General features: G+C 49.4%; 1 long non-coding RNA gene across 1 annotated transcript; it reads left to right on the top strand.

Annotated features, from left to right (window-relative positions):
* The first annotated feature begins 10970 nt into the window (after positions 1 to 10970).
* Positions 10971 to 22217, top strand: LOC116971993. The gene is made up of 3 exons (XR_004411682.1): positions 10971 to 10982; positions 15064 to 15070; positions 21941 to 22217. It is a non-coding gene; the product is annotated as an uncharacterized LOC116971993 (long non-coding RNA).
* The last annotated feature ends 4547 nt before the right edge of the window (positions 22218 to 26764 follow it).

Here is a 26764-nt window from a genome sequence, read left to right as displayed (position 1 = left end):
TGTTTGGACGTTTAGATGAGCTCCAGTTTGGCTTCATTGTCCAACTCCTTGACCTTCTAGATAGGTCACCCCCAAATAAAAAGATTTTGCTAGGAGGTTTCGGGTTTACACAGGCCCGCGTCAATCCCGGTTGGATGTAACCAGATGCATAAATTGATTAGTTTAGTACATTCAGGGATTTACAATCCCCGGTGGCAAGTGACAGCTATGGTGTCAGCTAATGTTTGCCCCTGCAGTAGATAGAAAACATATGGTCTATGCTGGCTTCTAACCTGGTTTGTAGATCTTTCCCAGTTAGCTTTACTCACAGCTGTACTGTTGTTCCCCCTGAAACATAGACAGACATTCCCGTGTGACTTCCCAGATGGGAATGGAATTTGTCAGTAAATTTTTGGACTGCTAAATCCTTCAGTCACAACATAAGTTTTCCTGTATTTCTATCAGGAAAGGACCAATAATGCACTCTATGTACTTTGTGACTTAGAAAAGGCATCACCTCATTGTTACAGCTCTTACATCTGTTTACCTGTCCAGGGTTTGCCCTAGACTTGACCCCAGCACTCTTCTGACAGAAGAGTCTACTGGGGAGACAGAAGCATGATTATAGCCCTATAGAAAAGGTGCTGCTTCCTTCTCCCTGAGTCTGTCTTTTCCTCAAACACTTCCCTGAAATAGTAGAAGTGAAATACAGCCCTGTATAAGGTGCTGCTATGGGACTTACCCACTGGAGGATTTCTTCTTGGACCTGCATCGCTGCAAAACGGTATGTTCTCGCAGGTGCAGGTTCCGCAGTGCCAATGCGATGCAGTGTACACGGTCACTGTGCCGCCTGTATCCCCGTTGGCCTGCGGTGCTCCAAAGCGCGGTGCAGTGCTCACAGCACTGAGCCGCCCGTACTGCCGTTAGCCTGCGGTGCTCCAACGCGGTTCAGTCCCTCGGGGAGCTGGCCGCTCGCAAACCGCAGGTATGGCAGTTTTAACGCGGTGCAGTGCTTCCCGCACTGTGCCGCTCCTTCTCTACTTGGGCCTGCGGTGCTCCAACGCGGTGCAGTCCTCTCGGGGAGCTGGCCGCTCGCAGCCGCAGGTCTGGTTGTTTTAAAAAACGCGGTGCAGTGCTTCCCGCACTGTGCCGCTCCTTCTCTACTTGGGCCTGCGGTGCTCCAACGCGGTCCAGTCCTCTCGGGGAACTGGCCGCTCGCGACCCAGGCCCAGCGGCTCCAACGCGTACTCAGTGCTCTCGGGCACTGACCGCTTGCCGCTATTTTTAGTGCTGTGGAAAAACCCAGCACCTTCCAGCCCCTCGGACCCATGTAGTATAGGTCCGTGGGGCTGTTGTCCGAGCCGTCGGAATGACGGCTCCAGAATGCTCCACCGCTTTCGGCGTCCTGCTGGAGCTGAGGTCGGCTCCGGCTCCCGTTTAAGGGAGATAGTGGTGCCCCCGGCCGTTGCTGGCTGCCTGCTGTTCTGCAGACTCTCCCCAGCCAGTTTTCATCAGCCTGCCTGTAAAAAAGGTAAGTCAAGAAACTAAGTTGTCCTACCTTACTTGTTGCAGGTTCAACCCTGCCGTTTGGGAGGAACGTCCTCCCCTCGTAATGACTTGTTCACAATGCATGTAGCGATAATGACACACGTGCGTACTGGCGGGTTCTTCATGTAACCATATAACCATATAACAATTACAGCACGGAAACAGGCCATCTCGACCCTTCTAGTCCGTGCCGAACACATAATCTCCCCTAGTCCCATATACCTGCGCTCAGACCATAACCCTCCATTCCTTTCGTGACTCCGAAGTAAAATTAGCATTAAATTGACTTCTTAAGAAATTACTGGCAGTAATTTCTTAACTAGGAATATAAGATAAATGAATCCAAGATTATATAAATTATTTCACAGTCAAGCACCATTCAATTTAATTAATCCGTTAAAAGCAAACTGATTTGCATGAACTGTACAGTTACAGGTCTTCAAATTCTGTCAATGCAAAATTAAGAGGAATGAATTTGCTGCATCTCATTGCCAAGTGGGATTAGGAGCTCCTTCTTTTAAGACTGTGTGGTGCAAGAAAAGGTGATGCTAATCTTCTTGCAGAGTGTTATCTCAGTCACTTCTATTATCTAAAGGGAACAGATAAGCTGCGATGTAGCCATTTTGAAAAAACAAACATGTGGAGAAGTTTATTCTCAACTGTTGGTGTTGTGCGTATATTAAATCATTCTGACACCACTTGGGGAAGAGCCAAGTACCTCCGGCTATTGACAAGAAAACAGCAGGGGAGTGGTGAAAATGTGCGTTGCAGATTCATTAATCAAGGTGGCTGCTTGACGTGGCATCTGCTGCAGAGTATTCAATGTCTCATTTCATTGAGGACATACCTCCTTGGACCTTTCTGAATCACTCTCTTTGTAGATTAAAACAACATTTCTCTTCATTTGCCTTTATTGTATTGCCGCAAGATAACCCGATTACATTCATATAAACAAGCAAAATAAATCACCATGCCTTTGATATTTGTTTTTGCACTTTCTCATATTATTTTCATATTGTTCCTTTCTGAATTCAGCAGAAATGGAAATAATCCTACCAGTTATGCAATGTGATTTAATCATTGATTTATATCATTTATTAATATTAACTATGGACAAAGGATGATTCTGAAAAATAATGCAGCAGCTTGCGTTTTTGTATTTGCTTGTGATACTGTGCAGTTGGTGAACTGGAGTGACTTTAGCAAGCACAAATAGAAAGAGAGTGGTGCTCACTTATTCCTGACTCACAGCGATGCTTAGGGGTGGCCACGGTGGCACAGCAGTAGGGTTGCGGCCTTACAGAGCTTATAGCGCCAGAGACCCAGGTTCGATCTCGACTACGGGTGCTGTCTGTACGGAGTCTGTACGTTCTCCTCGTGACCGCGTGAGCTTTCTCTGAGATCTTCGGTTCCCTCCCACATGATGTATCAGAATAAAAGCAGAGGGAGTAACCCTGATTATCTGAAATGAGGACAGTTCCACTATTCCTACAGGTTCCCTGAGGATTTGTAGCTTGATAACCATACATCGTCACCCTATTTTCCATAGAGGAATGGAATGACAAAGAATGATGTGAAGGTGGTCAAGGAATAACTGAAGAAGTCTAAATCATCACAATCAGAGATTTATTTGAGTATCCCAGCTTTCAACAGTCCCGACCAACTGGTTGCAGTCCTGAGATATATTCATGTATACACTTGTTCGGATTGAAATTCTGAAAACATAAAGCTTTCTCTCTTCAGCACAGATATACCTGAAGATGGGTTAAAGCAGACAAGCAAACCACCATGACAAATGTGCAAAAGACCTACCACTACTAAGTGCCGGAAACACAGAGGATGAAGTGCACACCAATGCGTTGCATGGATATGATGGGCTGATGGGCCTGTTTTTGCATTATACCACTGTAACTGGGCTGCAATATGTGCGGCACGGTGGCGCAGTGATAGAGTTACTGCCTTACTGCACCAGAGACCCGGGTTCAATCCTGACTACAGGTGCTTGTCTGCACGATGTATGTACATTCTGCCCTGACCGCATGGGTTTTCTCCGAGATCTTCGGTTTCCTCCCGCACTCCAAAGACATACAGGTTTGTAGATTAATTGGCTTGGTATGAATGTAAATTGGCCCTAGTGTGTGTAGATAGTGTTAATGTGCGGGGATCGCTGGTCGCTGTGGACTCGGGGGGCCAATAGGCCTGTTTCCACGTTGTATCTCTAAATTAAATTAAACTAAACACATAGACTGGCAAAATGTTCAGTACTTTTTTAATTATTTGAACCTTAAGAAAAAGGCTGCAAGAATTTATTTTCAGGTCCAAAAATTAACTTTCAGTTATACCCAATGCTAACTAACTCTTCAGACACCTGACATCAAGTTGAAGTTTGCAGATGAGGAGTAACAAGGTTAAATGGATCTGAAGCAAAAGAAAATCACCCCAAATGGTGGTTGCAATCTGGAACACACTGTCTTATGGGTCAAAAGAGTCAAGAGTGTTTAATGCTCATATGTACCGGCAACTGAACAATACATGTTTACTTTCTGCAGTTCATTAATGCACCAACACACAAATAAGTATATCTATATTATTAAAACTAAGATCTTGACCGCTTTCGACTTTCTGTTTCATGATTTCTGAGAGAATGCGGCCACTTATGGCCGTCATTTTTGGCCACCTCGCTCAGAGTCCCCCTCCGCCGGATTGGATTGGAGGATTTTCCCATCTATGAAAAATCAGAGAGTAATTAATGTTTTAAAAAATGTCACCATTCTCTCTGCTGCCCCCGCTGGCTGCAGGGAGGAGGGACTATAAAACCTGGAAGTGTCGTGCCTCACTCAGTCTCTGTGAGACGGAGGAAGCGAGAGGGTCACGGCTCTCTGAGCTGCGAATAACACTGACCGCACATCTACTCCACGGTGAGTCTCCTCGATGTGGTTTTCAGAAAATCTGTTTGTTGCTTGCAAAGTGTTTGTCAAATTGGCTTGGCTTTTAAATGGCTTTCAGAAAATGTGTTTGTTGGCTTGCAAAGTGTTTGCCCAATTGGCTTGGCTTTTTAAAGGGCTTTCAGAAAATGTGTTTGTTGGCTTTCAAAGTGTTTGCCCAATTGGCTTGTCTTTGTAAAGGGCTTTCAAAAAATGTGTTTGTTGGCTTGCAAAGTGTTTGCCCAATTGGCTTGGCTTTTTTAAAGGGCTTTCAAAAAATGTGTTTGTTGGCTTGCAAATTGTTTGCCGAAAGATTGAGCAGTTCCGTTCGTCAATCCCTTTCACCCGGAGACCTTACGTACAACCCCCCCATACACATACACAGACTCTCACACACACACACACACACACACACACACACACTCTCACACACACACACACACACACACACACACACACACACACACACACACACACACACACACACACACACACACACACACACACACACACACACACACACAGAAAACCTATTTGATTGACATGAGCGTGCTGGAGAGGTTTTCTGATGAAAGTCTCCCTGATTGCAAGTGAGGTGTTGCATGTTGGGAAGTCTAACATGGGCAGGACCTACACATTGAATGGTTGGTCTCTGGGGAGTGTTGTGGAGCAGAGGGATCTAGGAGTGCAGGTGCATGTTCCCCTGAAGTTGGATTCACAGGTAGATAGGGTGGGCTAAAAGACATTTCGGCACCATGGCCTTCATCAGTCAGAGAATTGATTATAGAGGTTGGAAGGTCATGTTGCAATTCTATAAGACGTTGGTGAGTCCACATTTAGAATGTTGTGTTCAGTTCTGGGCACCATGTTACAGAAAGATGTTGTCAAGCTTGAAAGGGTACAGGGAAGACTTATGAGGATGTTGCCAGGACTAGAGGGTCTGAGCTATAGGGAGAGGTTGAGTACCCTTGGAGCTCAGGGTTCATAAATTCATAAGTTATAGGAGTAGAATTAGGCCATTTGGCCATCGAGTCTGCTCAGCCATTCAATCACGGCTGACCAATGCCTCCTTATCCTATTTTCCGGCCTTCACCCCGTAACCCTTTACACCAGTTCTAATAAAGAATGTGTCTATCTCTGCATTAAAATTATCTACTGACTTCGCCTCCATATCCCTCTGTGGCAATGAATTCCACAGATTAACTTCCTTCTGACTAAATAAGTTCTCCTCACCTCCTTTCTAAAAGACAGCCTTTTAATTCTGAGGCTATAACCTCTGGTCCTAGACTCTCCCACTAGTAGAAACATCCTTTCCACATGCATTCTATCTATGCCTTTCATTATTCTATGAGGTCCACTCTCAACCTTCTAAACTCCAGCGAGTAGAGGCCCAATGTTGTCAAATACTCACAACACATAGAAACATAGAAAATAGGTGCAGGAGTAGTTCATTCAGCCCTTTGAGCTAACAGCATCATTCAATATGATCATGGCTGATCATCCCTTGTTTCCCTTAGCCCTAAGAGCTAAATCTAACTCTCTTGAAAACATCCAGTGAATTGGCCTCCACTGCCTTCTGTGGCACAGAATTCCACAGATTCACAGCTCTCTGGGTGATTTTTTTCCCCTCATCTCAGTCCTAAATGGCCTACCCGTTATCCTTAAACTGTGACCCCGGTTTCTGTACTTCCCCAACATCAGGAACATTTTTCCTGCATCTGCCCTGTCCAATCCCTTAAGAATCTTATATGCAGGGCCAGTTTTAGATGAAGAGAGGTCCTAGGCTATTCCACCTGTGAGGCCCCTCCCAATCCCCCACCCCCACGATGAGATTAATATGGAAGAGTCCATCAGATTGACATTGATGTGCAGCTGAGCGTGGCCAATGAGAAAAGGGCTGGAAAGCTGCGCGTTTTATTTTTTGCCAGTGCTAGTTTCGAGTTATCAACTTAAAATACTATTATTCTTAAATGGAAGGCAAGTAAAATTACTGAAGTGTTGTTTAGAGACTACAGTGCGTTGTGAAAGGCCTATGACAGTCAAAAATATTATACACCAGGCCCGTACAAAGCTTTTTAAAAAGGGGTGTGGCGTGGCAGGATTACAAAATATGTATGTGAAATAAGTGCACGCAGCACATATCACAAGCGTGAAGCTGAAAGACCCTAGTGGCCGGGGTTTTAGATGCTCTCTGGTGAATTCTGAGCCTTATTTTGGGGCATTTTTGCACCAAATTTATGACCAATATTTCAGAAATAATTTTGGTTGAGTCAAGAGTAATGAGTGGTTGGACTGGGATGATTGGGATCATTGTTGTATACATTTTTTTGAATCAAGAAATGATTTAATAATCTTGTTTTAATAATCAAGTTGAACTGTAAAATGTTATGTAAAATGTTATAAAGGAGCATGCAAACCCTGCAAATGAATTACTGTAAGTTTTTGCAGAAAATAAAACCTTTTTTAGAAAATGTTTTGTGTTTTGATTTGATTGCCTGTCACTGTTCGACTGTGTTAGTGTGTGCACATTAAAAATATGATGCAAAAATGAAAGTTGCGAACTATGGAATTCATATTTTTCGGTATTGTTATCAAGGAAAAGAAAGCAGTTCCAATTGTTTGATATTAATAACATGGAGGAGAATATATAATTGCTCTAAAACCTACCTTAATTTTGCAATCTCACTAAAGATAATCCCCCTTTCCAACTCCCCCCTCTTCCTTCCCCTTCCCTCTCCCTCCCTCTCCCTCCACCTCTCTCTCCCTCCCCATCTCTCTCCCCTCCCCTTCCCCTCTCTCTCTCCCCCTCTTTCTCTCTCTCCCCCCCCTCCCTCTCTCTCACCCCTCTGTCTCAACCTCCCCTTTCCCCCTCTACATTCCCCCTCTCTCTCCCTCCCTCCCTCCTCCTCTCTCTCCCTCCAACGCAGCGAGGCTTCGACTCCGTGCCGCAGACACCGCAGCCCCTCCCCCTGCCCGGAGAAACGGGCACTCCCGCAACACAATATTCCACTACTTACCTGGAGTAGACACCTAGGATCTTTGGTGGACACGAGGCATCGAGTTGATTGTGAGGAGTGCAAATGGAGATCTGAACCCGCCCTGGCCCACTGCGCACGCGCGGAGAGACCGCGTCATTTTACGTCGCTACTGCGTCACCAGCTTCCCCCAACTGCGCAAGCGTGGATGGTCGCAATTTTTTCCCTAAAACAAAAAAAATTGTTTTGCTAAGTTCAGGGCATCTGGAAGACAGTTTTCACGAGTGCACAAAATCATAAATATTTATTGCCTCATTTTAGCAACATGTTGATTGTAATGAGGCGCAGTTAAGGAAGATCTGGCGTACACCCTATTTAATTACGGTTCTACAGGTCGTGATTAAAAAAAAAGAGTTATATCTGAAGAATGGTCTGAAGAGTCCCGAACCAAGATGCAATGATTGATTCCCTCCACAGATGCTACTTGACCCACACTTGGTGTTTTTTTAAGATTCAGCCGTTTCTTGTGTCTCCAGTTATATCCATTAAGCTGGAGAGGACTCAAGGGTATGAGCTTCAGGGAGATATTGTGCAAGTTTGGACTTTATCACTTGTTGTGCAGGAGGCTAAGGGCTGATCTTATACAGGTGTATAAAAACCATGAAGGGAATTGAAAAGGTGTATACACCAAATCTTTTATCCAGGATAGGGGAATCAAGAACCAGAGGACATAGGTTTAAGGTGAGATGAGAAAGATTTTACAGGAAGCTGAGGGGCACATTTTACACTCAGAGAATGGTGGTTATATGGAATGAGTTTCTAGAGGAGGAAGTTGAGGCAGATACAGTAACACCATTTAAAAGACATTTGAACAGGTTCATGAATAAGAAAGATTTATGGGCAACTGTGGGAAGATAGGACCAGCTTCGATGGGGCACCTTGATCGGCATGGACGTTGAGCCAACGGCCCTGTTTCCTTGCTGCATGACTATGACTCTCACTCTGACTCTATATCAATTGCTTTGCATCTTGGATAACATTTGAAAATTAAAGTGAGTGATTTTATAATTGCACGAAAATAAACCCTAAATAGAGAGTTAATTTCTGAACTCATAGAACAGTTTAAATTGTTCATTATTTCTGTAAGTGTGGGCATTATTTCATTATTATCAGCAAGACAGGGCCAGATTGTACTAATATGACAGGCACTAGATCATTTTTCCTATTTGTCCAACATCATACGTCACCTGAATATTCCCACTGGTTATCCTGAAGGCAGAAACATTATCAGCGGGGGATGGGTAAAGAAATGGCTTAGCATAAACAATTGAACGTAGAGCTTGATAGTCTTCTTGCCATTCACATTGTCTTTCCTTATCCCAGGCAGTCCTGGACTACTGGCTTTAGAAATTCGCTTTTGTCACAGACATCAATTATGAAGGTACCACCTGAAACATATTAAATAGGCTTGCTATTTTGGGCAACTTCTGGTCAGTGTGACAGCATGCAATCAAATGCTGACCTCTATGACTTTCAGAATGCCGGCTACTGCAGCAAATCCGTCTGCATGTATTAAGAAAAAGAAGACCATAATTTGACAGTTTCCTAAACAGATTGAACTGCAGTTGCTGAGCAGGAATTGACAATTAGATTCCGTGTCCTCATCATCATCATCGTCTTAAAATGCTTCCATGATGACGCCGCTGAATGCTTGATTGCTTTGATATGTCATTTAGTAACTATGCTGTATTTTAAATTTCTTACAGCATTCAGCTCGTTGCAATGGCATGCCCCATTCTGCCCATCGAGTGTATGTCAGCCCATTCTTGCACTTATTTTCTGGTGATAGACACAAAAAAGATGGAGTAACTCAGCAAGACAGGAGAGAATGAATGGGTGACGTTTCAGGTCGAGACCCTTCTTCAGACTGTTAATCTATTCTCTGGTAATCTATTTTCTGGTAATCTATTCTCTCTCCCATGGCTGACAACTCCCCAAGTTTTCCTGCCAACAGCTTACACAAAGGATAATTTAGTGAAAAAGACTGTGCAATTCCCACAGAGGCAGCACCAAGGGGCAGAATTGAATCTGGGTCACTGGAATATGAAATAGCATCATTATCTGTTGACCTGCAAAAATCGCTTTCAAGTGAAATGAGGAGATCAACAATGATGAAGGTTCTCCCATTTTAAAACTTGAAATGATTTATATCTTGATTAAACTTGAAATAAATAATGTTAACATTGGAATTCATGGGCAAATCACCTATACATCGTAGAGATGCAAGAAACAGTAAATGCTGGAAACTTGAGCAAAAAAAACAAAAAATACTGGAGGAACTCAGCAGGTCAACAGCATCTGTGGCGAGAAATGGATGGATAGGTTTTGGGTTGGTACTGAAGAAGGTTTCCAATCTGAAAAGATGGGTCACAACCCGAAACATCACCCATTCCTTCTATTCGGAGATGCTGCCTGCCGCGCTGAGTTACTACAGCATTTTGTGTCTATCTTCAGAAAAGATGTTGGTCAATTCTCTCCACAGATGTTTTTGACTCACTGAATTCCTCCAGAATTTTTTGTTTTACACATTGTGGGGATTGCTTGGTTATGGATAAATATACAGCCAAAGGAGAAAAATACTTATTTGTGAATTTAAGAAATAAGGAGATAGAAAATGTTGCATTTTTAAAGATTGTGATAATATTTCAATATAGGGATTGTGTCATTGTAGTGCATCGAGTCATTACTAGGTAAAATCTAAGGAGAATATCGTCAAATAATCACATGATATGAGATGCAGGCTATTGATACTAAAATTGGGAAAAAGCAAAGATGTTTTACTCCCCTGATACCTCCCACTCTTTCTCTCATCACTCCACACTCCCACGCATGTTAAAGGAAAACAATGTAAGTTGAGGATGCACTGAATGAAATAGCTTCATTAACAATAGTGTGAATCAATTCCCTTCCATCCAATTTGCAAATCATTTTCTTTCTTTCTGCCACATTTGGATTAAAAAACAATTGAGCAAAAACATAGATGTATGAATTGCCGATTTAATAAAGGGCAGAGTTAACTATATAACCCATGAGACTTATAAATCTAAACATTTCTACTTCTAATTGCATTCATTAAGCATTTTTATGCAGACTGACATCGAGCCATAATAGAATGGACTTCTGCCCTTCATCTCAGATGCAAAATGAATCCTAAAGGTCACATTATCCTGCTCATTAACTTTAATAAAAATAATCACAATAGATTCTGACACAGTGAAACTCTTTCCTAACATGTTTCATGCAGATAAACTGTGATGAAGCTAAATGGTATTTGGCATTAAAGGGCCTGTCCCACGAGCATGCGACTGCATGCGGCAAGCGCGACCAAACCAGAAGCGGGGGCCGTGCGGGGGCCTCGTGAAAGTCGAGTGATCCCCGTATAGGGCCTGTCCCACCAGCATGCGACTGCATGTGGCGAGCGTGACCAAACCGGAAGCGGGGGCCGCGCGGAGGTCGAGTGATCCCGTATGAGTTGACATGAAGTTCGGGCGAAGGCGTACGCCATCAAGACGCTGCATACGGCGTCGAGACGCTGCGCACGCCCGTCGAGGTGGTGCGTACGGCCTCAATGCGGCTGCGGGACGGCAGGCCATTGACGCACGGAATTTTTGGACAGTGTCAGTTTTTCGGAGCCCCGCGCGATGTCAGGACCAGCTCCGCACAACTACATACGGCTCCGGCGATCGAAGTGGGAACGGCCCCGCGAGGCCGTACGGCTCAAGCGACCACGTTAGGTCGCGCTTGCCGCATGCAGTCGCATGCTCGTGGGACAGGCCATTTAATAACTTTCAACTTTACCTTCCTTTTCCTTGTTCAAAGAGACAAATTTTGTCCCAAAAAAGGCTTTTCTAACATCAAATCCAATGACATTGTATTTGTTGTTCAGTGAGGGTATTTTCTTTACAAATATTACCCTAAAGTGCCTGTCCCACTGCGAAGACCTGATTTGTGAGTTTAGAACAGTTTCCCATGACTCATACTCGCAGCATGGTCGACATGTGGTCCTAGGAGGTCTATGTAACTCTTCTTCATGCTTGAGAGTAGTCCCCTCAGACTCGAGGCCTCTGTTTGGGCAAGAAGTATGTTTTAACATGCTGAAAATTGTGCGCAAGTAAAAAAAGGTCAGCATGGAAAAAATTGATATTTTTTTTACTCGTATGTTTAGTCGAAGTAGGTCGTAGTAGGTCGGCATGTTATTCGTAGGTAATTGAAAGCAATCGAGGGTAATCGAGGGTAGTTGAAAGTGATCAAAGGAAGTCAAAGGTAGTCGTAGATAGTGTTAGTATTATCGAAGGTGGTCGTCTTCACTCTCCAATATTCGGTGTCCAATTTTCCCGAAGCTAGTCGAAGCTAGTCGAAGCTAGTCGAAGCTAGTCTTCAACATAGTAGAAGGAGGTCGAAGGAGATCGAAGGAGTTCTTCTACATAGTCTAAGAAGGTCTTCTACATATTCTATGGAGGTTCTCTACATAGTCGAAGGTGGTCGTAGGTGTTCTACTTCAGCGATACAACACGACCATGACACTTTTTAAACTCTCCTAAACTCTTCTAAACTCGCAACTACCGCGGATGGACAGGCCCTTAACAATCTACAAGTTGACACTTGACTGGATGTAATCATGAAACTTTATTTAATAATCACCCAGTGTCAGAAATATAAATTGATATAATTATCTATAGTCGGCACACTGGATTCCCAAATGCCTGAAATACGTATTCAAAATGAAATGGAATTTCTATATATATATATGTGAACTAAAGGCAATTTGTTCCTGCCTTGATTTCCACCATTTCAGGAATAATGGCAGAAAAATTGAATACTGACCATTTTTGCTAAACCATTTCCACAAAAATTCTATTCCATTGAGGAGAAATGTTGTATGAAGACTGCAGTGCTTTTTCTTTATAACAAGTGTTTAGTTTAGTTTAGTTATACGGTGTGGAAATGGGCCCTTTGGCCCACCAAGTTCGCGCCGAAAAAACACTACTTCTAATATTCACAAAGGGGACAATTTACAGAAGCCAATTAATCTGCAAACCTGCACCTCTTTAGCATGTGGGAGGAAATTCACGCAGTCACGGGGAGAACATACAGACTCCGTACGGTGAGCACCAGTCGTCAGGATCGCACTCAGGTCTCTGGCACAATAAGGCAGCAAATCTAGCACTGTGCTATGCCGCCCTTGAATATGAATAGTAAATATGAAAAAAAGTACAATTATTACTAAATCATTTTCTGTCTCTCGTACATAGAAACATAGAAACTTAGAAAATAGGTGCGGGAGGAGGCCATTCAGCCCTTTGAGCCAGCACCGCCATTCATTGTGACCATCGCTTTATCGTCCCCTATCAATAACCCGTGCCTGCCTTCTCCCCATATCCCTTGATTCCACTAGCCCCTAGAGCTCTATCTAACTCTCTCTTAAATCCATCCAGTGATTTGGCCTCCACTGCAATCTGTGGCAGGGAATTCCACAAATTCACAACTCTCTGGGTGATAAAGTATTTCTCACCACAGTCTTAAATGGCCTCCCCTTTATTCTAAGACTGTGGCCCCTGGTTCTGGACTCGCCCAACATTGGGAACATTTTTCCTGCATCTAGCTTGTCCTGTCCTTTTATAATTTTATATATTTCTATAAGATATCCCCTCATCCTTCTAAACCCCAGTAAATACAAGCCTAGTCTTTTCAATCTTTCCTCATATGACAGTCCCGCCATCCCAGGGATCAATCTTGTGAACCTACGCTGCACTGCCTCAATCACAAGGATGTCCTTCCTCAAATTAGGAGACCAAAACTGTACACAATACTCCAGATGCGGTCTTACCAGAGCCCTATACAATTGCAGAAGAACCTATTTACTCCTATACTGAAAACTTCTTGTTATGAAGGCCAACATTCCATTAGCTTTCTTCACTGCCTGCTCTACCTGCACGCCAACCTTCAGTGACTGGTGTACAAGGACACCCAGGTCTCTCTGTACCTCCCCTCTGTACACCAAATAAAAACCAAATTGTCCCAGACTCTATCCACATTTTTCTATCTTATCGAACAACTGGGCAATCAGCAGTTCCTCTACACAGGCTAATCCAAAGTAAAATAGTTTAAGTGGCTGAAAAGTGTCATAAGGTCATAAATAACAGGAGCAGAATTAGGCCATTTGGCCCATCAAGTCTACTCTGCCATTCAATCATGGCTGACCTATCTCTCCCTCCTAACCCCATTCTCCTGCTTTCTTCCCATAACATCCTAATCAAAAATCTATCTCTGCTTTAAATATATCCATTGACCTGGCCTCCACAGCCTTCTGTGGCAAATGAATTCCACAGATTCACCAGCCTCTGACTAAAGATATTCCTTCTGATATCCTTCCTAAAGGACCGTCCCTTATTCTGAAGCTATGACCTCAAGTCCTAGACTCTCCCACTAGTGGAATCATCCTCTCCACATCCACTCTACCCAAGCCCTATTCGGTACATTTCAATGAGGTCCTCCTCAATCTTCTAAACTCCAGTGAGTACAGGCTCAGTGCCATCAAACGCTCATCATGTTAACCCACTCATTCCTGAGATCATTCTTGTAAACCTCTTCTGGACCCTCTCTAAGGCCAGCAAATCCTTCCTCAGATACTGTCTGGTGCCCAAAATTGCTCACTATACTCCAAATGTGGCCTGACCAGCACCTTATCGAGCCTCAGCATTACATCCCTGTTTTGTATTCTAGCCCCCTTAAAATAAAAGTTAGCATTGCGTTTACCATCGTTACTGCGGAGTCTTCCTGTTATTCTCCTGGGGTCCTGTCTGTCTTTGGCCACCATTACAGGTAGAATCTGGGATAATTGTGAGAGGTTGTGAAGGAATTTTACCATAACAATTAGTTATATGGTGCTAGATATTTGGAAACTATAGACGCTGAATTGATTTTCGTAATGAAATTTGGTATGTACATATTAATTGGACAGGTTCTATGGATATGCAGTGATTCAATAATACTATTGTTGTCACATGTGCCTAGGTACAGTGAAATGCTTTGTTTTGCATACAACCCGGTAAAACCATGTCGCAGACCTCACCTGGGCAATACACAAATGTAGCCACGTTTTGGCGTCAACAAAGTTACAAAAGTGTTAACAGCCAGAGTAAAGGGCCTGTCCCACTTTCACAACCTAATTCACAACCTCTGCCGAGTTTGCTCTTGACTCACACTCGCAGCATGGTCGTCACAAGGTCGTACAAGGTCGTAGGTAGGTCGTGGCATCAAGTAGGTCGGGGCATTTTTCTAGCCTGATGAAAAATGTCCACGAGTAAAAAAGGCCATGAATTAGGTCGTGAAAGTGCGACAGGCCCCTCAGTGTGCAAAGAGGACAAAGCACTAATATCCCATCATTATTGTCAAAGCCGAGCTAATATAGTTGTAAAAAGGACTTGCTTGACACACAAAGTCTTTTACTACATAACTTTATTATATGCACTACACACACTATGCCCTAGCTGTCCGTGGTCATCACTGGAGCTAGAGAGCGAGCTGGAGGTGGGGAAGCTACAATTATACAAGAGACAATGGGGAGTGGTTAGTAGTGGTGAGGTCACTATGTTAAAGGAGCATGCACTGATCTACATCCTTCCTCTTGGAAACAAAAGCGACCACGGCTCATACGCTAGAATCAGACCATAAGCAGGGAACAGTTAGAATATATCATGATATAGACTACTCGCACACTCCGTACCGGACAGGCGGCTTGACCAACCGCCCAGAGCGGGTGCGCAACCCGCCTTCCCCTTCAACCGCAGGAGCTGCAGGTACGGGGGCAGGGACAGAGATGGGAGACCCGGGTGAAGAGCGCCCAGGGGAAGGAGGAGAACGGGGGGGCGAAACAGGTACACCTGCAGGTGAGGCAGGAGAAGGAGGCTGGCGTGTGCGGGGCACAGAGAGCTGAGAGGGCAGTGTCCGGGGCATGCGAGGAGTGACAGGGGCAGGAGGAGTTTCGGGCAGTGGGGAAGGGACAGGCGGCGAAAACGGGTCTGCGGGAGGCGGAGCAGGCTCGTTGACAAGCAGCAGGTGCTGGCGTGTCCGACGGTACACGGTGCCCTCGTAGTCAACCAGGTATGACCGGGGAGAGTCAGCATTGCCAACGACAACGGCCAGCCGGTGATGACCGGAGGTGGACTTCATCCGGACAACCTGGCCTGGGAACAGACGGGGAAGGAGACGGGATGATTTGTCAAAGGAGCGCTTCTGGATGACCTGCTTCTCGATGATGCGCTCCTTGACAGCGGCAGGGCTGCGGACCGCGGGCTTTAGGGATTGCTGAGAGACCGGGAGAGGGGGTCGAGTGGTGCGGGACATGAGGCGCTGGGCAGGCGAACCGAGTGCGGGGTCCCGGGAAATGTTGCGGAGGTTGAGGAGGGCAAGGTAGAAGTCCGAATGAGCAAGCCGACAATGTTCCAGCAGCTCCTTGGCGCTGCGGACAGCGCGCTCTGCAAGGCCATTGCTTTGCGGGTACTCGGGGCTGCTGGTGATGTGGCGAATGTTCCATCGGGTGGCGAAGGCGCGGAACTCTGCGCTGGTAAACTGGCCGCCGTTGTCGGATTGGAGAGTCACCGGGGAACCAAAGGTCGAAAAGTGGCGGCGAAGCTTCCCGATGACGGCAGCAGACGTGAGGGACGGCAGCTGGTCCACCTCGAACCAGCTGGAGTAGGAGTCCACCAGGACCAGGAAGTGTTTGCCACGCCATTCGAAGATGTCAGTGGCGACAGCCATCCACGGCAACTCGGGAGCCGGCTGCTGCATGAGAGGTTGGCGCTGTTGATGAGGCAGGAGACTGTTGCAGGCAGCACAGGCGGAGACCCTGTCCCAGATGTCCTGAACCATGCCAGGCCAGTAAAACTGGGCTTGGGCCCGGGACAAAGTGGCCTCCACCCCGGGGTGGCCGTTGTGTGCGGTTTGGAAGTAGTGATCCCGCAGCGCGTCCGGCACCACGACCTTGTGACCCTTCACCACCACGCCGTTGTGCAGCACCAACTCGTCCCGAACCAGGAAGTAGGGCACGGCACCGGCCGGTAGAGAAGAGCGTCGGTCAGGCCAGCCACGGCGGATGACGCCCGCAAGCTGTTGCAGGGCAGGATCAGCGGCAGTGTGTTTGACCAGGGACTGCATCTGCCAAGAGGGAACAATGTTAACGTTCAGTACCATCAGGTCAGACGATTCGTATGGATGGCGGGCAACGGAAGGGAGCGGCGCACGGGACAATGTGTCGGCCACGAACATTTCCTTGCCCTTGCGGTACACAATGTTGAATGTGAATCGTTGGAGCTGCAGCATCATTCGCTGCAAACGTGAAGAGGCCGCATGGATAGGCTTGTTCAAGATAGAGACCAGCGGCTGGTGGTCAGTTTCAATGGTGAAGGTTCATCATAGACTGACGAACAAGGACGCCCAGATCCCCTTTTCCCAACTTGACGCATTAAACTGCATCTGCCACGCTTCTGCCCGCTCCCCCAACCTGTCCAAGTCACCCTGCATCTTCCTCACAGTTCACACTGCCACCCAGACCAAAACTGTACGCAATACTCCAGGTGTGGTCTCACCAAGACCCTGTACAACTGCAGAAGGACCTCCCTGCTCCTAGACTCAACTCCCTCAATAACTAGGATTTGCTGATTAAAACTGAACGAGATATTTGCGTATATATTATTAAATAAATCATTCATATTTACTGTAGATAGATATATATTTAATACATATCTTATTATGGTATCATTAATATATGGAGCTTGCACAGCCACATGGATAGAGAACTGGCTGGCAAACAGGAAGCAAAGAGTAGGAGTAAACGGGTCCTTTTCACAATGGCAGGCAGTGACTAGTGGGGCAGCGCAAGGCCCGGTGCGGGGACCAGCAGTGACTAGTGGGGCAGCGCAAGGCCCGGTGCGGGGACCAGCAGTGACTAGTGGGGCAGCGCAAGGCCCGGTGCGGGGACCAGCAGTGACTAGTGGGGCAGCGCAAGGCCCGGTGCGGGGACCAGCAGTGACTAGTGGGGCAGCGCAAGGCCCGGTGCGGGGACCAGCAGTGACTAGTGGGGCAGCGCAAGGCTCGGTGCGGGGACCAGCAGTGACTAGTGGGGCAGCGCAAGGCCCGGTGCGGGGACCAGCAGTGACTAGTGGGGCAGCGCAAGGCCCGGTGCGGGGACCAGCAGTGACTAGTGGGGCAGCGCAAGGCCCGGTGCGGGGACCAGCAGTGACTAGTGGGGCAGCGCAAGGCTCGGTGCGGGGACCAGCAGTGACTAGTGGGGCAGCGCAAGGCCCGGTGCGGGGACCAGCAGTGACTAGTGGGGCAGCGCAAGGCCCGGTGCGGGTACTAGTGGGGCAGCGCAAGGCCCGGTGCGGGGACCAGCAGCTATTTACAATATACATCAATGATTTGGATGAAGGGATTCAAAGTAACATTGGCAAATTAGCAGATGACACAAAGCTGGGTGGCAGTGTGAACTGTCAGGAGGATGCTATGAGAATGCAGGGTGACTTGGGCAGGTTGGGGGAGTGGGCAGAAGCTTGGCAGATGCAGTTTAATGCGGATAAATGTGAGGTTATCCACTTTGGTGGCAAGAACAGGAAGGCAGATTATTATCTGAATGGTGTCAAGTTGGGAAAAGGGGATCTGGGGGTCCTTGTTCATCAGTCTATGAAAGTAAGCATGCAGGTACAGCAGGCAGTGAAGAAAGCCAATGGCCTGTTGGCCTTCATAACAAGAGGAGTCGAGTCTAGGAGCAAAGAGGTCCTCTGCAGTTGTACAGGGCCCTGGTGAGACCACACCTGGAGTATTGTGTGCAGTTTTGGTCCCCTAATTTGAGGAAGGACTCTATTGAGGGAGCCCAGCGTAGGTTCACCAGGTTAATTCCCGGGATGGCGGGACTGTCATACGCTGAGAGAATGGAGCGGCTGTGGGCTTGTACACTCTGTGGAGTTTAGAAGGATGAGAGGGACATCTCATTGAAACATATATGAGATTGTTAAGGGTTTGGACACGCTAGAGGCAGGAAACATGTTCCTGATGTTGGGGGAGTCCAGAACCAGGGGCCACACACACACACACACACACACACACACACACACACACACACACACACACACACACACACACACACACACACACACACACACACACACACACACACACAGTTTAAGAATAAGGGGTCGGCCATTTAGAACGGAGACGAAGAAACACTTTTTCTCACAGAGAGTTGTGTGAATCTGTGGCCATTTGGGACTGAGATGAGGAGGGGCTGAGGTGTTGGGGGCTATGGGTGAGTGGTGGAATATTGTGTTGGGGGCTATGGGTGAGTGGTGGAATATTGTGTTGGGGGCTATGGGTGAGTGGTGGAATATTGTGTTGGGGGCTATGGGTGAGGTGGAATATTGTGTTGGGGGCTATGGGTGAGTGGTGGAATATTGTGTTGGGGGCTATGAGTGAGGTGGAATATTGTGTTGGGGGCTATGGGTGAGTGGTGGAATATTGTGTTGGGGGCTATGGGTGAGGTGGAATATTGTGTTGGGGACTATGGGTGAGTGGTGGAATATTGTGTTGGGGGCTATGGGTGAGTGGTGGAATATTGTGTTGGGGGCTATGGGTGTGAGGTGGAATATTGAGTTGGGGGCTATGGGTGAGTGGTGGAATATTGTGTTGGGGGCTATGGGTGAGGTGGAATATTGTGTTGGGGGCTATGGGTGAGTGGTGGAATATTGTGTTGGGGGCTATGGGTGAGTGGTGGAATATTGTGTTGGGGGCTATGGGTGTGAGGTGGAATATTGAGTTGGGGGCTATGGGTGAGGTGGAATATTGTGTTGGGGGCTATGGGTGTGAGGTGGAATATTGTGTTGGGGGCTATGGGTGAGTGGTGGAATATTGTGTTGGGGGCTATGGGTGAGTGGTGGAATATTGTGTTGGGGGCTATGGGTGTGAGGTGGAATATTGAGTTGGGGGCTATGGGTGAGGGGTGGAATATTGTGTTGGGGGCTATGGGTGTGAGGTGGAATATTGTGTTGGGGGCTATGGGTGAGTGGTGGAATATTGAGTTGGGGGCTATGGGTGAGTGGTGGAATATTGTGTTGGGGGCTATGGGTGAGGTGGAATATTGTGTTGGGGGCTATGGGTGAGTGGTGGAATATTGTGTTGGGGGCTATGGGTGAGTGTGGAATATTGTGTTGGGGGCTATGGGTGAGTGGTGGAATATTGTGTTGGGGGCTATGGGTGAGTGGTGGAATATTGTGTTGGGGGCTATGGGTGAGTGGTGGAATATTGTGTTGGGGGCTATGGGTGAGTGTGGAATATTGTGTTGGGGGCTATGGGTGAGTGGTGGAATATTGTGTTGGGGGCTATGGGTGAGTGGTGGAATATTGTGTTGGGGGCTATGGGTGAGTGGTGGAATATTGTGTTGGGGGCTATGGGTGAGGTGGAATATTGTGTTGGGGGCTATGGGTGAGTGGTGGAATATTGTGTTGGGGGCTATGGGTGAGTGGTGGAATATTGTGTTGGGGGCTATGGTGTGAGGTGGAATATTGAGTTGGGGGCTATGGGTGAGTGGTGGAATATTGTGTTGGGGGCTATGGGTGAGGTGGAATATTGTGTTGGGGGCTATGGGTGAGTGGTGGAATATTGTGTTGGGGGCTATGGGTGAGTGGTGGAATATTGTGTTGGGGGCTATGGGTGTGAGGTGGAATATTGAGTTGGGGGCTATGGGTGAGGTGGAATATTGTGTTGGGGGCTATGGGTGTGAGGTGGAATATTGTGTTGGGGGCTATGGGTGAGTGGTGGAATATTGTGTTGGGGGCTATGGGTGAGTGGTGGAATATTGTGTTGGGGGCTATGGGTGTGAGGTGGAATATTGAGTTGGGGGCTATGGGTGAGGTGGAATATTGTGTTGGGGGCTATGGGTGTGAGGTGGAATATTGTGTTGGGGGCTATGGGTGAGTGGTGGAATATTGAGTTGGGGGCTATGGGTGAGTGGTGGAATATTGAGTTGGGGGCTATGGGTGAGGTGGAATATTGTGTTGGGGGCTATGGGTGAATGGTGGAATATTGAGTTGGGGGCTATGGGTGAGTGGTGGAATATTGTGTTGGGGGCTATGGGTGAGTGGTGGAATATTGTGTTGGGGGCTATGGGTGAGGTGGAATATTGTGTTGGGGGCTATGGGTGAGTGGTGGAGGTGGAATATTGAGTTGGGGGCTATGGGTGAATGGTGGAATATTGAGTTGGGGGCTATGGGTGAGTGGTGGAATATTGTGTTGGGGGCTATGGGTGAGTGGTGGAATATTGTGTTGGGGGCTATGGGTGAGTGGTGGAATATTGTGTTGGGGGCTATGGGTGAGGTGGAATATTGTGTTGGGGGCTATGGGTGAGTGGTGGAATATTGAGTTGGGGGCTATGGGTGAGGTGGTGGAATATTGAGTTGGGGGCTATGGGTGAGTGGTGGAATATTGTGTTGGGGGCTATGGGTGAGTGGTGGAATATTGTGTTGGGGGCTATGGGTGAGTGGTGGAATATTGAGTTGGGGGCTATGGGTGTGAGGTGGAATATTGAGTTGGGGGCTATGGGTGAGTGGTGGAATATTGTGTTGGGGGCTATGGGTGAGTGGTGGAATATTGTGTTGGGGGCTATGGGTGAGTGGTGGAATATTGTGTTGGGGGCTATGGGTGAGTGGTGGAATATTGTGTTGGGGGCTATGGGTGAGGTGGAATATTGAGTTGGGGGATATGGGTGAGTGGTGGAATATTGTGTTGGGGGCTATGGGTGAGGTGGAATATTGTGTTGGGGGCTATGGGTGGGTGGTGGAATATTGTGTTGGGGGCTATGGGTGAGTGGTGGAATATTGAGTTGGGGGCTATGGGTGAGTGGTGGAGGTGGAATATTGAGTTGGGGGCTATGGGTGAGTGGGTGAGGTGGAATATAGAGTTGGGGGCTATGCGTGAGGTGGAACATTTGGGACTGAGACGAGGGGAAACTTTTCCACCCAGAGAGTCGTGTGAATCTGTGGAGGCCGGTTCTCTGGAGAGAATCCTTTCAAGAGAGAGCTAGATGGGGCTCGTAAAGATAGCGGGGAGAGCGAGAGTCAGGGGATACAGGGGCGAAGGCAGGAACGGGTAACTGATTGGGGATGATCAGCCGTGATCGCATTGAATGGCGAATGGTGCTGGGCTGGAAGGGGCCGAATGGCCTCTACTCCTGCCCCTGTTGTCTATTGACTCTTCCCTTGTTGTCAACGCCCTCACAGTTTGACCAGCACCCCACGCACTCGCTGGGCAGGAAGATGTTCGAGAGTCCGCAGCCCTACTTCGAAGAGACGGTGATGTACGAAGATGATCCCGTCAGCCTCCCGACTCTCGTCTCCATGGAGATGGGAGACGATGGGTCCACCAGAACCACCGAGACAAAGGTAGGGGCATCGGGAAGGGGGCTAGCACGGACTCGGTGGGGCCGAAGGGCCTGTTTCCGCGCTGTTATCTCTGAAGTAAGAAGGGAATAGTTGAAGCAGGGAGCGGAGGGCGAGAGTTTGGGGCCTGGTTCAAGATGGCCGACATTTGGGGCCTGTTTTCAAGATGGCCGACATTTGGGGCCTGTTCCAAGATGGCCGACTTTTGCCTCCTGTTTCCGCGCTGTATCTCTGAACTGAACCAGTGTGTGTGTGTGTGTACGGGCCGATCGATCGCTGGTTGGGCTAGTACGGACTCGGTGGAGGGAGGGAGAGGGAGAGAAGGAGAGGCTGGGACTATCACAACCCTTGGACAGGTACATGGATAGGACAGGTTTGGAGGGATCTGGGCCAAACGCACGCGGGCAGCAGGTGGGACTAGTGTAGATGGGGCTTGTTGGTGGGGGTGGGACTAGTGTAGACGGGGCATGTTGGTCGGGGTGGGACTAGTGTAGATGGGGCATGTTGGTCGGGGTGGGACTAGTGTAGATGGGGCATGTTGGTCGGGGTGGGACTAGTGTAGATGGGGCATGTTGGTCGGGGTGGGACTAGTGTAGACGGGGCATGTTGGTCGGGGTGGGACTAGTGTAGACGGGGGCATGTTGGTCGGGGTGGGACTAGTGTAGATGGGGCATGTTGGTCGGGGTGGGACTAGTGTAGATGGGGCATGTTGGTCGGGGTGGGACTAGTGTAGATGGGGCATGTTGGTCGGGGTGGGACTAGTGTAGATGGGGCATGTTGGTCGGGGTGGGACTAGTGTAGACGGGGCATGTTGGTCGGGGTGGGACTAGTGTAGACGGGGCATGTTGGTCGGGGTGGGACTAGTGTAGACTGGGGCATGTTGGTCGGGGTGGGACTAGTGTAGACTGGGGCATGTTGGTCGGGGTGGGACTAGTGTAGACGGGGCATGTTGGTCGGGGTGGGACTAGTGTAGACGGGGCATGTTGGTCGGGGTGGGACTAGTGTAGACTGGGGCATGTTGGTCGGGGTGGGACTAGTGTAGATGGGGCATGTTGGTCGGGGTGGGACTAGTGTAGACGGGGCATGTTGGTCGGGGTGGGACTAGTGTAGATGGGGCATGTTGGTCGGGGTGGGACTAGTGTAGATGGGGCATGTTGGTCGGGGTGGGACTAGTGTAGATGGGGCATGTTGGTCGGGGTGGGACTAGTGTAGATGGGGCATGTTGGTCGGGGTGGGACTAGTGTAGACGGGGCATGTTGGTCGGGGTGGGACTAGTGTAGATGGGGCATGTTGGTCGGGGTGGGACTAGTGTAGATGGGGCATGTTGGTCGGGGTGGGACTAGTGTAGACGGGGCATGTTGGTCGGGGTGGGACTAGTGTAGACGGGGCATGTTGGTCGGGGTGGGACTAGTGTAGATGGGGCATGTTGGTCGGGGTGGGACTAGTGTAGATGGGGCATGTTGGTCGGGGTGGGACTAGTGTAGATGGGGCATGTTGGTCGGGGTGGGACTAGTGTAGATGGGGCATGTTGGTCGGGGTGGGACTAGTGTAGACGGGGCATGTTGGTCGGGGTGGGACTAGTGTAGATGGGGCATGTTGGTCGGGGTGGGACTAGTGTAGACGGGGCATGTTGGTCGGGGTGGGACTAGTGTAGACGGGGCATGTTGGTCGGGGTGGGACTAGTGTAGACGGGGCATGTTGGTCGGGGTGGGACTAGTGTAGATGGGGCATGTTGGTCGGGGTGGGACTAGTGTAGATGGGGCATGTTGGTCGGGGTGGGACTAGTGTAGATGGGGCATGTTGGTCGGGGTGGGACTAGTGTAGATGGGGCATGTTGGTCGGGGTGGGACTAGTGTAGATGGGGCATGTTGGTCGGGGTGGGACTAGTGTAGACGGGGCCTGTTGGTCGGGGTGGGACTAGTGTAGACGGGGCATGTTGGTCGGGGTGGGACTAGTGTAGACGGGGCATGTTGGTCGGGGTGGGACTAGTGTAGATGGGGCATGTTGGTCGGGCAGGTGGGACTAGTGTAGATGGGGCATGTTGGTCGGGGTGGGGACTAGTGTAGATGGGCATGTTGGTCGGGGTGGGACTAGTGTAGATGGGGCATGTTGGTCGGGGTGGGACTAGTGTAGATGGGGCATGTTGGTCGGGGTGGGACTAGTGTAGCTGGGGCATGTTGGTCGGGGTGGGACTAGTGTAGATGGGGCATGTTGGTCGGGGTGGGACTAGTGTAGATGGGGCATGTTGGTCGGGGTGGGACTAGTGTAGATGGGGCATGTTGGTCGGGGTGGGACTAGTGTAGACGGGGCATGTTGGTCGGGGTGGGACTAGTGTAGATGGGGCATGTTGGTCGGGGTGGGACTAGTGTAGATGGGGCATGTTGGTCGGGGTGGGACTAGTGTAGACGGGGCATGTTGGTCGGGGTGGGACTAGTGTAGATGGGGCATGTTGGTCGGGGTGGGACTAGTGTAGATGGGGCATGTTGGTCGGGGTGGGACTAGTGTAGACGGGGCATGTTGGTCGGGGTGGGACTAGTGTAGATGGGGCATGTTGGTCGGGGTGGGACTAGTGTAGATGGGACATGTTGGTCGGGGTGGGACTAGTGTAGATGGGGCATGTTGGTCGGGTGGGACTGTTGTAGATGGGGCATGTTGGTCGGGGTGGGACTAGTGTAGATGGGGCATGTTGGTCGGGGTGGGACTAGTGTAGAATGGGCATGTTGGTCGGGGTGGGACTAGTGTAGATGGGGCATGTTGGTCGGGGTGGGACTAGTGTAGACTGGGCATGTTGGTCGGGGTGGGACTAGTGTAGACGGGGCATGTTGGTCGGGGTGGGACTAGTGTAGACGGGGCATGTTGGTCGGGGTGGGACTAGTGTAGAGGGGGCATGTTGGTCGGGGTGGGACTAGTGTAGCTGGGGCATGTTGGTCGGGGTGGGACTAGTGTAGATGGGGCATGTTGGTCGGGGTGGGACTAGTGTAGATGGGACATATTGGTCGGGGTGGGACTAGTGTAGGTGGTGCATGTTGGTCGGGGTGGGACTAGTGTAGACTGGGCATGTTGGGCGGGGTGGGACTAGTGTAGATGGGGCATGTTGGTCGGGGTGGGACTAGTGTAGATGGGGCATGTTGGTCGGGGTGGGACTAGTGTAGACGGGGCATGTTGGTCGGGGTGGGACTAGTGTAGACGGGGCATGTTGGTCGGGGTGGGACTAGTGTAGACGGGGCATGTTGGTCGGGGTGGGACTAGTGTAGACGGGGCATGTTGGTCGGGGTGGGACTAGTGTAGATGGGGCATGTTGGTCGGGGTGGGACTAGTGTAGAGGGGCATGTTGGTCGGGGTGGGACTAGTGTAGACGGGGCATGTTGGTCGGGGTGGGACTAGTGTAGACGGGGCATGTTGGTCGGGGTGGGACTAGTGTAGACGGGGCATGTTGGTCGGGGTGGGACTAGTGTAGACGGGGCATGTTGGTCGGGGGTGGGACTAGTGTAGATGGGGCATGTTGGTCGGGGTGGGACTAGTGTAGATGGGGCATGTTGGTCGGGGTGGGACTAGTGTAGATGGGGCATGTTGGTCGGGGTGGGACTAGTGTAGATGGGGCATGTTGGTCGGGGTGGGACTAGTGTAGATGGGGCATGTTGGTCGGGGTGGGACTAGTGTAGACGGGGCATGTTGGTCGGGGTGGGACTAGTGTAGATGGGGCATGTTGGTCGGGGTGGGACTAGTGTAGACGGGGGCATGTTGGTCGGGGTGGGACTAGTGTAGACGGGGCATGTTGGTCGGGGTGGGACTAGTGTAGATGGGGCATGTTGGTCGGGTGGGACTAGTGTAGATGGGGCATGTTGGTCGGGGTGGGACTAGTGTAGATGGGGCATGTTGGTCGGGGTGGGACTAGTGTAGACTGGGGCATGTTGGTCGGGGTGGGACTAGTGTAGATGGGGCATGTTGGTCGGGGTGGGACTAGTGTAGATGGGGCATGTTGGTCGGGGTGGGACTAGTGTAGATGGGGCATGTTGGTCGGGGTGGGACTAGTGTAGATGGGGCATGTTGGTCGGGGTGGGACTAGTGTAGACGGGGCATGTTGGTCGGGGTGGGACTAGTGTAGACGGGGCATGTTGGTCGGGGTGGGACTAGTGTATACGGGGCATGTTGGTCGGGGTGGGACTAGTGTAGAAGGGGCATGTTGGTCGGGGTGGGACTAGTGTAGATGGGGCATGTTGGTCGGGGTGGGACTAGTGTAGATGGGGCATGTTGGTCGGGGTGGGACTAGTGTAGATGGGGCATGTTGGTCGGGGTGGGACTAGTGTAGATGGGGCATGTTGGTCGGGGTGGGACTAGTGTAGATGGGGCATGTTGGTCGGGGTGGGACTAGTGTAGATGGGGCATGTTGGTCGGGGTGGGACTAGTGTAGACGGGGCATGTTGGTCGGGGTGGGACTAGTGTAGACGGGGCATGTTGGTCGGGGTGGGACTAGTGTAGATGGGGCATGTTGGTCGGGGTGGACTAGTGTAGATGGGGCATGTTGGTCGGGGTGGGACTAGTGTAGATGGGGCATGTTGGTCGGGGTGGGACTAGTGTAGATGGGGCATGTTGGTCGGGGTGGGACTAGTGTAGATGGGGCATGTTGGTCGGGGTGGGACTAGTGTAGACGGGGCATGTTGGTCGGGGTGGGACTAGTGTAGACTGGGGCATGTTGGTCGGGGTGGGACTAGTGTAGACTGGGGCATGTTGGTCGGGGTGGGACTAGTGTAGACGGGGCATGTTGGTCGGGGTGGGACTAGTGTAGACGGGGCATGTTGGTCGGGGTGGGACTAGTGTAGATGGGGCATGTTGGTCGGGGTGGGACTAGTGT

Source organism: Amblyraja radiata, chromosome 4 (assembly GCF_010909765.2).
Source record: "Amblyraja radiata isolate CabotCenter1 chromosome 4, sAmbRad1.1.pri, whole genome shotgun sequence".
In the NCBI taxonomy this organism is placed as follows: domain Eukaryota; kingdom Metazoa; phylum Chordata; class Chondrichthyes; order Rajiformes; family Rajidae; genus Amblyraja; species Amblyraja radiata.
The sequence above is the reverse complement of the archived record's forward strand: the minus strand, read 5'-3'. Positions and strand labels throughout refer to the sequence as shown.